Genomic DNA, 12757 nt, shown 5'->3' with positions numbered 1-12757 from the left:
AAATAATAAAATAATAAAAATAAATAAATCTTGAATAAATTATAAAAATAATAAAATAAATATATGCTTAATAAATAATAAAATAATAGAATAAATACATCTTGAATAAATTATAAAAATAATTAAATAAATATATGCTTAATAAATAATAAAATAACAAAAGTAAATAAATCTTGAATAAATTATAAAAATAATAAAATAAATATGTGCTGAATAAATAATAAAATAATAAAAATAAATAAATCTTGAATAAATGATAAACATAATAAAATAAATATATGCTGAATAAATAATAAAAATAATAAATTAAATATATGCTGAATAAATAATAAAATAATTAAAATAAATAAATATTGAATAAATGATACAAAAAATAAAATAAATATATTCTGAATAAATAATAAAATAATAAACATAAATAAATCTTGAATAAATTATAAAAATAATAAAATAAATATATGCTAAATAAATAATAAAAAAATACAAATAAATAAATCTTAAATAAATTATAAAAATAATAAAATAAATATATGCTTAATAAATAATAAAATAATAAAATAAAAAAATCTTAAATAAATAATAAAAATAATAAAATAAATATATGCTTAATAAATAATAAAATAATAAAATAAATAAATCTTAAATAAATTATAAAAATAATAAAATAAATATATGCTGAATAAATAATAAAATAATAAAAATAAAGATAACTAGAATAAATGATAAAAATAATAACATAAATATATGCTTAATAAATAATAAAATAATAAAAATAAATAAATCTTGAATAAATGATAAACATCATAAAATAAATATATGCTGAATAAATAAAAAATAATAAAAATAAATAAATCTTGAATAAATGATAAAAATAATAAAATAAATGTATGCTGAATAAATAATTAAAACAATAAAATAAATATATGCTGAATAAATAATAAAATAATAATAATAAATAAATCTTGAATAAATTATAAAAATAATAAAATAAATATATGCTTAAAAAATAATAAAATAATAGAATTAATAAATCTTAAATACATTATAAAAATAATAACATAAATACATGCTAAATAAATAATAAATTAATAAAAGTAAATAAATCTTGAATAAATTATAAAAATAATAAAATAAATATTTGCTTAATAAATAATAAAATAACAAAAATAAATAAATCTTGAATAAATTTCGAAAAATAATAAAATAAATATATGCTTAATAAATAATAAAATAACAAAAATAAATAAATCTTGAATAAATTATAAAAATAATAAAATAAATATATGCTGAATAAATAATAAAAATAATAAATTAAATATATGCTGAATAAATAATAAAATAATTAAAAAAAAAATATTGAATAAATGATACAAATAATAAAATAAATATATGCTGAATAAATAATAAAATAATAAAAATAAATAAATCTTAAATAAATTATAAAAATAATAAAATAAATATATGCTGAATAAATAATAAAAAAATAAAAATAAATAAATCTTAAATAAATTATAAAAATGATAAAAAAATATATGCTGAATAAGTAATAAAATAATAAAATAAATAAATCTTGAATAAATAATAAAAATAATAAAATAAATATATGCTTAATAAATAATAAAATAATAAAATAAATATATGCTGAATAAATTATAAAAATAATAAAATAAACATATGCTTAATAAATAATAAAAATAATAAAAAATATATGCTTAATAAATAATAAAATAATAAAAATAAATAAATCTTGAATAAATTATAAAAATAATAAAATAATTATATGCTGAATAAATAATAAAATAATAAAAATAAATAAATCTTGAATAAATTATAAAAATAATAAAATAAATATATGCTGAATAAATAATAAAATCATAAAAATAAATAAATCTTTAATAAATTATAAAATTAATAAAATAAGTATATGCTTAATAAATAATAAAATAATATAATAAAAAAATCTTGAATAAATAATAAAAATAATAAAATAAATATATGCTTAATAAATAATAAAATAATAAAAATAAATAAATCTTGAATAAATTATAAAAATAATAAAATAAATATATGCTGAATAAATAATAAAATAATAAAAATAAATAAATCTTGAATACCTTATAAAAATAATAAAATAAATATATGCTGAATAAATAATAAAATAATAAAAATAAATAAATCTTAAATTAATTATAAAAATAATAAAATAAATATATGCTTCGTAAATAATAAAATAATAAAAATAAATTAATCTTAAATAAATTATAAAAAAATAAAAAAATATATGCTTATTAAATAATAAAATAATAAAATAAATAAATCTTGAATAAATAATAAAAATAATAAATTAAATATATGCTGAATAAATAATAAAATAATAAAATACATAAATATTGAATAAATGATAAAAATAATAAAATAAATATATGCTGAATAAATAATAAAATAATAAAATAAATATATGCTGAATAAATAATAAAATAATAAAATAAATAAATCTTAAATAAATTATAAAAATAATAAAATAAATATATGCTTAATAAATAATAAAATAATAGAATAAATAAATCTTGAATAAATTATAAAAATAATAAAATAAATATATGCTTAATAAATAATAAAATAATAAAATAAATAAATCTTGAATAGATAATAAAAATAATAAAATAAATATATGCTTAATAAATAATAAAATAATAAAATAAATAAATCTTAAATAAATTATAAAAATAATAAAATAAATATATGCTTAATAAATAATAAAATAATAGAATAAATAAATCTTGGATAAATTATAAAAATAATAAAATAAATATATGCTTAATAAATAATAAGATAATAAAAGTAAATAAATCCTGAATAAATTATAAAAATAATAAAATTAATATATGCTTAATAAATAATAAAATAATAAAAATAAATAAATCTTGAATAAATTATAAAAATAATAAAATAAATATATGCTTTATAAATAATAAAATAATAAAAAAATACATTTTGAATAAATTATAAAAGTAATAAAATAAATATATGCTGAATAAATAATAAAATAATAAAAATAAATAAATCTTGAATAAATTATTAAAATAATAAAATATATGCTGAATAAATGATAAAATAATAAAAATAAATAAATCTTAAATAAATTATAAAAATAATAAAATAAATATATGCTGAATAAATGATAAAATAATAAAAATAAATAAATCTTAAATAAATTATAAAAATAATAAAATAAATATATGCTGAATAAATGATAAAATAATAAAAATAAATAAATCTTGAATAAATTATAAAAATAATAAAATAAATATATGCTTAATAAATAATAAAATAATAAAATAAATAAATCTTGAATAAATTATAAAAATAATAAAATAAATATATGCTGAATAAATAATAAAATAATAAAAATAAATAAATCTTGAATAAATTATAAAAATAATAAAATAAATATATGCTGAATAAATAATAAAATAATAAAAATAAATAAATCTTGAATAAATGATAAACAGAATAAAATAAATATATGCTGAATAAATAATAAAATAAATAATCCTTGAATAAATAATAAAGTAACAGGTTCTTATTTAGAATAACACAGAAAATCTAGAAACATCTTTATATTTTACATACCTGTCACGAAACGAAGATGTGATATTCCAAAAATTTCGTAAATTAAACAACCATTTTTTTTTATTCAAGAAAATCCAATTTTATGACGAGCAGGTTGGGGCAGGCGATACTCGCCATATATTTTTTTGGATACATTAACATTCAAGGGCGGACGACTTACAAAGGCGGACAACTTGATTCAACTAACGAGATCTATCAATTTCTTCATAAGTATGAGATCATCAATGGTTTCCAAAATACTTAATCGCTAAAAATTGTAAAATTTGATGTTCTCAAATAAAAAAAGCTACTTGATCAATTTACCTGATTTTTGGAATATAACATATTTGTTTCGTGAAGAGTAAGTACACTATAAATATTTTTTTCTGTATTCTTTTAAATGTGTGTAATTATAAATATGCACCAAAGTAATTACTCATTGTTTTTTAATAGTTTCTATTCTATGCATATTAACATACTCATTATATAATTATATATTGTTTGGGTTACGTTTTATAAGTTTGACTAATCTGATCAATATTCAATGTAAAAATTTGTAAGAAATAATAAAATTCTCATTAAAAAACAAAGAAAATTGATGCTGTATAATCACAAGAACATTTGCTGGTACAGATGTTGGTAATCACCCGTGTGTTTGTCTTGATTATTACCGGCCTGTAATGCTACAACACTGGCGACGAGAGATTCGAAACTTACACTGCCACAATATTACCAAAACGTATTCTACAAGAGTTTCATGTTTAGCATCCAGGCATATTACGGATGAAGAGTCTTGTGTGAAGCTACATCTACTGGATGAATATGGATCGAGATATAGAAATTACAGCAAAATTATATAAAGGATGCACGTCAGCACTGCCCCATAAAATCCAAACTTTGCTGGACTAGTGGATGTTATTTGACTGTTACAGATACTTAAACACAAGAAATCAACTACAGAAATAACAATCGTGTTTCTTCATGAATTCACACATTTCGGAGTCGTGGTTTGTGTAGTAGCCGATATCGGGGAATTCAAATGTTTTTTTAGCCTTTCCTAGTGAAACATTTTGCATTCACACCGTATCACGCAAGAAGCAACGGCCAAGCGTAACGTTTTGTTGATATTTTTAAGAGAGCATTAAAAAAGCGAGGGATACCCCTGCATGATTTTTTGCAAAAGTGTATAATGACCCCTAATGATAACGTCCCATTGTGTATGTCACTAGTGGAAGTTATGTTCGCAAAAAACAAAAAATGACAAATCAAGATGATTTTCGATAGAATGTTATCCCATCAAAAACCGGAACAGAAGAAAAATATCGGAAAAAAATTCTGTTTTCAAATCGAAGAAAATATTTTTTTTCGAATGTTTAAGAATAACAGATCATATTAGGAAATTGGGATAATAAATAAAAGAACTGGGCTATGATCTATGTGGGAAAGAAGGCCCCAAATTTACCTACAAGAAACATTTATCAGTGCCATTAGAAATTTCTCAAATGCGAAAAGGAACAGGAAAAAAAACCCAGCGATTTTACGGAAGTAAATCGCAAGAGAAAAAATATTGACTCTTTACGAAATATACACTTAAAACATGGTGTCATGGGGTAAGCTGCTCTATCCATTATAGGAAATGGATTTACCCAGCGATTATAAATATTGCTACATTAGACATGTGATTGGGTAAAGATTACCGGCAGTCATCGTTGCAATATTGACGTCTGAATAGTTTACGGTTCACACTTTCAACAAAATGCGTGCTAATAGTATATGCACACTGATAGGCGTAGTTTTTGTAATCAAACTCTTGTTAAATCAACATCAAGTTTTATTTACATTATAGTTACAGCATGACGGTGTACGGAATAATCGCGTTAACACACCGGTTCTCGTCAGATCACCGAAGTTAAGCAACGTTGAGCCTGGTGACCATTTGGGAATTCTAGACACATGCTCTCCGCTTATATCGGCATTTGTTTCCAGTCGTCCTGTATATACACTTCACTTGCCACTGGTATTTAACAATGTCGACTCGGGAGAGGTGTGGTTGGAGATTGCGCACTTCCTGCCACAAAATATTTCACGCGCAGGCACCCCTATGTGGGTATCCATAATCTGTCAAAGACTGAAGGAGCCTGTTGTTTTTTATAGCATGACAAAGGAGAGAGAGAGAGAGAGAGAGAGAGAGAGAGAGAGAGAGAGAGAGAGAGAGAGAGAGTTTGAGTCAGTATGTGTGTGGTGGTCGGTGCGGTGACGGCAGAAGTGTTACTCTTTCTCTCTCTTACTGGCTTTGTTTATATCTTACATTGGCATCACCCATATTCCTTAATCGAAATCCGTTTGCTTTTTTTTTTTTACATTCGATTTGAAATTTCGATTGTTTTATTGCTTTGCACTTTTAGCAATTCCAATCCAGTTAAAATATATTCTCCCATTGTTTCATAATCTCGATTTCTTTGACGTCATCGTTCAGCAATCCGATTTACATCTGGTTTCACTCAGATCCGTAATTGCATGTATGAAATATATCCGATATTATCCCGGCGTTGTCCATCCTCTATGCAACATGGCCCCAGAATCATGACGTGTACTTCTGTTACATACTTTTTGTTAACACAGTTTTTGTTAATTATACCAATGTATTTGTTTTGATTACTACTAATCTGCAAGGCTACAACACTGGCGACGAGGGATTAAAGACTTACATTGTGACAACGTTGGCAGTCAGGATTCGTGAACTACAATTCGCTAATGCTACAACAATATATATATATATATATATATATATATATATATATATATATATATATACACACACTAGTGGTGGGACTATTCCAATATTTCTCTCGATTCCGATACAATTACCGATACTGTACTAAATTCCCGATTATGATTCCGATTCTTTATAAATCTCTACATGTCTAACCATAAAGTTGTTATTTTTTCCTGCTTACCATAAAGAACACATTATAAATGTGCAATTTTTTCTCAAACGTAAAAGCATACTTGTGGGGAAATGATTTATAGATTTTTAGCTTTACTGATGGTTTAAAATCAATAAACACTTATTATTTCATTATTACTAACAGCAGTGGAAGATTTTGTTTTAAACAAAATCAAATAAAAAAGATAATTAAAAGAATCGTTTTTGGCATCGAAAAATAGACACAGTTTTTTCCGATTCCGATACTGATTCTGATTTATCAGCCCAACGTATGATATACACATATATGTATTTATATATGACTTATGAGAAAATAAAAAATAAAACTAAATAAGTACAAACAACGTAACTCCAAAATAAATCTAAAATGTTAGGTGAAAAAGAACATAATAATTTACAATTTCAACTTTCTCATTCAAACATAATTTACACATATCGTCTAAAAATCTACATGTACTCGCTCGTCGTACTGCCTTCAACTCGATTATTAGCAAAACCTGATTTCTTTAAGTTCCCAGTAATAGTTCGCTAATGATGTTTTTTATTGTTGTATCTGGTGATAAAATCTAGTGCAGTTATACCTACATCATATTTTTCGTATTTGAGGTTTCTCTGTCTCATGTTTTGGCTTGGTAAACACTGCCTTTGATCAAACAGTTATTTGCTAGTGGGCAAAGTGCACTCGTTTTACAGTTATAGTTTTTCTTTTCATTATTCACTTTCTTATTTGTTGCTATTATTATTACTATTTCTAGTGATTATATTAATATTCTTCTATTTCTATATTGATAACTTTTTGCGCATTTTACTTTTATTTCTTTCTCCTCTACTCGCGCTTAGCATTTTGTTATTTTGTGTTTTAATTACCCTTTCTATGTTAGGCTGTATAAGAGTGTCAACTTCGGTCAAAATCAGACTATTCTTTTTTTTAATTGGATTTTTTTTTCGATCATCGATTTTCGATACTTATTAGAGGCACTTCAATACAAAACCTATCTAAGAACACTTCCAGTTGCATAAAATACATTTGTATCGGCCATTCACATTGATGAAGGGAAAGTCGTTCCATAATATTATCAAGATAAAGTGCTTTTGTGTTATAAGAAATGAATTCGTTCACAAATATCGAAAAAAAGAACCCAGCAAATAAATAAATAAATCACACACACACACACACACACACACACACACACACACACACACACACACACACATTACCAGTGAGGGTTGAGGAATTGTGTTGCATGGAGAGAAATGATATGAGGTTGCTACGATCGATTTTTAATGTGAGTTTTAAAGACAAGCTGAGATCTGATGACCTCAAAGGAAAATGAAATTTAGACAGTACATGGCTATGTGTGCAGAACAGGTGTTTGATGGTATGGCCACGTTGAAAGAATGAATGAGAGATGTAGAACAGTTGAGGTAGCAGGGTCAGTTCACATGGGAAGACCAAGGAAAACATGCGAAGCAGTGATAAAAATGGACTTGAGGAAAAGAGGTATGAATAAAGATGTGGTCAGAGATACGTTAGTTTGAATGGTCAGTTTCTTAAAGCTGTCTATTAGCATGCTAATATGTAAAACAGGTTAAACCGGATATGATGATGATGATGATGATGATGATGATGACGATAATGACGATGATGATGACAATGGTGATTATGATGATGACGATGACGATGATGATGATAACGATAATGACGATGACGATGATGAAAATGATGATGATGATAATAATGACGACGACGATGATGATGACAATGATGACGACAATGATGATGATGATGATGATAGATTAAATGATGATGATGACAATCATGACGACAATGATGATTATGATGAGGATGATGACGATGATAATGATGATGGCAATGATGATGGTGACGACTATGAAGATGATGATGATGATGATGATGATGACGATGACGATGATGATGATGATTATTATTATCGAGAAATAGAAAGAGACAGCGAGGGAGGGAGGGAGGGAAGGAGAGAGAGCACACTTCTTATTAATAAGGTTTCAACCTATAGGAAAGCAGCAGTTACAGTGCTGGCTCTCCTTCGGAGCGCACGCTTCATCGCCAGTCTTTCTCATGGATTTAATCAAAAAAGGTAAGAGTTACAAATCACTTGAAATTGAACCCCGATAACAATGTTAACATGTTTTATATAACAATAACGTTATTTAACGGATACCCCCCCCCCCCAAAAAAAAAAAATGATTTAATTGTTGTGTGCGCAGGATCGCGGCCCGGCGGAGGGCAGGTGAGAAATAAAGGGAATTTGTTTCATATTTGCTATTTCTTTCTTTTCTATCTCTTTGAGAGAGAGAGAGAGAGAGAGAGAGAGAGAGAGAGAGAGAGAGAGAGAGAGAGAGAGAGAGAGACAGAGAGTGAGAGAGAGAGAGAGCGAGAGAGAGAGAGAGAGAGAGAGAGAGTGTGTGTGTGTTTGTGTGCGAGAGAGAGGGAGAGAGAGAGAGACGCACAATAAAGTAAGTTTCTTTCTTTAAAACTAATCGTTTTGTGGTTTAATTGCCGGGTTTCTCGGTGGAGATGCGCGTAATTGAGATACTGTTTACTTCAAGACAGTGTGTGTTAGTTGTGTGCATGTATGTGTGTATATGTGATACACACGTACACACTGTCCCACCCCTTTCTGTATTTTTATGTGTGTGCTTTCTAATTAAATTGTCATTGTGTTATATGTGGATTGTGTTTGTAAGTTTGTTAATGTGCCTAATTATGTGTTCCATGTTTAATTGCGCGTGAGCCATTTAAAGACCCTTATTTACCTGGGATTGAACGAGAAACAGTTTGTTCTCTTCTATAATACCATATTACCTTTTTATTTTAGTTTTAGTCTTTATTTTAGGTTTTAAAACATTAAATGTTTGGGGGGGAGAGATGTACTTAGTATCGATTGAGTGAGCAGGGACGTAAGTACAATGAGATATTTAGTGAAATAAGTTATTTGGGGATTGTAAAGTCAATAAACGAAAAGTCAATAAACGGGGTGGGGTGGGGGGGAGAGGGGGACGGTAAAAACAATCAAAGATACAAAAAATAAGTGTCATCATAGCCAATGAAAGTTAATTTTCTACCTGGTTCATTCCTTGTGTTTCTAAGTAATTTTAAACGAGCTATATTTCAACGCAAATATTCACGTTTTTACGAGTTGGTAGCCAACAAGATGGCCGCCGACATAAGAAATAATGAAAAAGACTGTCGGCGGCCATTTTGTTGGCTTCATATATATATATATATATATATATATATATATATATATATATATATATATATATATATACATATATATATATACATATATATATATACTTGAAACGTAATCGTTTTGTATATATTAATCGTAATGTGTTAAAAACCCTTTCTCATAAAAAAGTTTTTATTTTTTTGATATGAATTTTGTAAATTTAGAAAAGAGTCCGATCTCATTAAATGCCTTTTTATTGGGTTCCAGAGAATATATAGTGTAGTATAATAATTCTCCAGGTTCCAAATATCAAGTTTTCTCAGTTGATCATTTATTACTTTTCAAAAGGTATCCATTATAATTCTTTTTCGTATTGCGACTAACAAGTCTGAAAAATTATGTTATTGCTGCATATTTAGTCACGTACTTATCAGATGTTTACCTTAAAAAACTTATAAAAACATCATTTTGGACAACTTACATGGTTACGAATATATATATATATATATATATATATATGATTAATTCATTTAATCACATAAATTAATATACGAAAATACAATTTTATGCGTAAGTTTTCAGTATTTACGTAAACAGTGCTTAATACATAGGCAGAGCTAGGTAGTAAGTTCTGAAAATATATATGGCAATTAAGCTACATAGAATATTCCGCGTTTAATTCTCGTGAGAATTCGTAAGGCTTATGCGTAAGCCTGACAAATTCTCACGAGAATGAAACGCATATATATATATATATATATATATATATATATATATATATATATATATATAACTACTAGAGTGGATGAAACGCGGAATATTCAGTGTAGCTTAATCGCCACATACATTTTATAACTATATATATATATATATATATATATATATATATATATATATATATATATATATATAGTAGGTTATGAAAATATATATAGCAGTTAAGCTACAATTAAGCGCCGTCAGGCTTATGCATAAGCCTAACGAATTCTCACCAGAATGAAATGCAGAATATTCTGTGTAGCTTAATTGCCATATATATTTTCATAAATTACTATATATATATATATATATATATATGAGCAAATAGTTAATAAAACATGTTAAAAACACTTTGAAAAAGAGTTAAAACATATTTAATCTGAACAGGAAACACTTAATCGAGCTTTTACATCTGGTTGAGATTACTTTATAATTATTAATTCTTTAATATTCATAATATACTTTAGTTTTACCATCTTGGATCATTTTGGTAAATTTAATTGTAATATATATATATATATATATATATATATATATATATATATATATATATATATATATATATATATATATATAGGGTGACCCACAAAATCGGGCCCCAACTCTAATTAGGTCCCGTTTCTTAATGTTTTTTCTGAATGAAATGAAACTTTGGTCATAACTAGTTTATTATATTCAAAAACTCGCATCAAAACAATAGGGTCTTTGGCCTTTTTTCTCCGTTCTACAGCATATGTTCTGGATATACTTTCTTTTTTTTTTGTTTTTCGGGGTCACCCTGTATATATATATATATATATATATATATATATATATATATATATATATATATATATATATATGAATTTAGGAAAACTCGTACCCGGAAAACTCGTCCTTTTTTGCTAGGGAGGAAAACTGGTCGATTATTGAATAAATAACGATTGGAGACACATTTTATGACCGTTCTTGAAGGAGATATTGTTTTTAAAAGAGAATACACATCCCATAATATTAAAAAAATATTTTTACTTGGTTACTGTTGTTTTAATAAAATATAATTGATTTTTCGAAGTGTTCGTTTTCTACCTAGCTTTGTAAGTTTTTAGTGGTTCAACTTATTTTAAGAGTTAATTTACTTAAAAAGAAACAAATAATGTCGAGTGTTATTTCTGAACAAAAAATGTTCGACATGAAAAGATCACGTCTTAGGAGTCTCAATTATCACTAAAAAATAAACAAAAATTAAAGAAAATACTGAGGTAGATATACTTTTAAAACGAGCCCCTTCCCTCCAAAAGAAAATAAATTTGTACATTTTTAGGTAATGTCCAAGATCAGTGCTCGGAAAAAAATCAAGCTACCGCAAGTGGATACGGTTGATTATCTAACGAAACCGAACGGAAGACATGAAAAACGAAACCATATATTTATTAAAAAAATTACTTTAGTTTTTAACATTTCTTGTGTTATTACGAAACAAAAAAAAAAAAAAGAAGAAAACACTTCTTGTATTATCAAATAATAAAACTAATATTTGATTTAGTAAAATTAATTTAGTTTTAACACTTCTTGTGCTCACGAAATAACAAAAGGCACTTGTGCAGTATGCGGACGGTGGCCATCTTTTCTTTGTGCGTTTCACTGAACTGTCGCCATGTGGCGTTCCTCGGTCAAAAAACATTTAAATTATTAATTTGTTGTTTACCTTTCAAAGTTGCTTTAATTAAAAAAATGTTTCATTTAAATCATTTATTTGTTCGGAAAAAAAAGCTATTTTACGTTATAAAAATCCAATGTTGCTTTCTTTACAAAATTGTTTTATTAAAATTATATTTTCTTAGATTAACAATAGCCGCCATCTGCATACTGCAGAAGTGCTCCCCAAATGACTTTTAAACAAAAAGAATTCTTATATTATCAAATAATAAAACAAATATTTTATTCAAAATACTTAATTTAGTTTTAACATTAACATAATAATGTAATAAATTATTTTATATAATAATTTAATATTTGATTTCTTTTACACTAAATTAATATTTCTGAATAAATAATTTGGGCGCTTCTACAGAATTGGGACTAGATTTTCGGAAATCGTAAAACTGAATTTCACATGAAAATAATAGTATATACGTATTCCTCGTATTTTAAAGATGATTATACCCCAAAAATTGCGAAAATCTTTAAGGTAGAAACTTTTTTATTAAAGAAAATAAAAAATATAATTTGATGAAAGCGATCG

General features: G+C 25.0%; 1 protein-coding gene and 1 long non-coding RNA gene across 3 annotated transcripts in view; one reads left to right on the top strand and one right to left on the bottom strand.

The window, feature by feature from the left end:
* The window catches only part of LOC145242667 (uncharacterized), an 83892-nt gene that overhangs the window by 48004 nt on the left and 23131 nt on the right, over positions 1–12757 (bottom strand). The window lies entirely within an intron of this gene.
* Positions 8576–12757, top strand: part of LOC145242666 (protocadherin beta-15-like) — a 92810-nt gene continuing 88628 nt past the window's right edge. The window contains exon 1 of one of the 2 annotated variants that reach the window (XM_080105796.1): positions 8576–8676. The gene's annotated coding sequence lies outside the window, so the exon portion shown is untranslated. The remainder of the gene's footprint in view (positions 8677–12757) is intronic. The other variant, XR_013862795.1, reaches the window with a different exon arrangement.

The sequence above is a fragment of the Euprymna scolopes genome, chromosome 21, assembly GCF_053919585.1.
Source record: "Euprymna scolopes isolate OS-2025 chromosome 21, ASM5391958v1, whole genome shotgun sequence".
NCBI classification, from domain to species: Eukaryota; Metazoa; Mollusca; class Cephalopoda; order Sepiida; family Sepiolidae; genus Euprymna; species Euprymna scolopes.
This window is presented reverse-complemented; position numbering and strand designations above follow the sequence as displayed.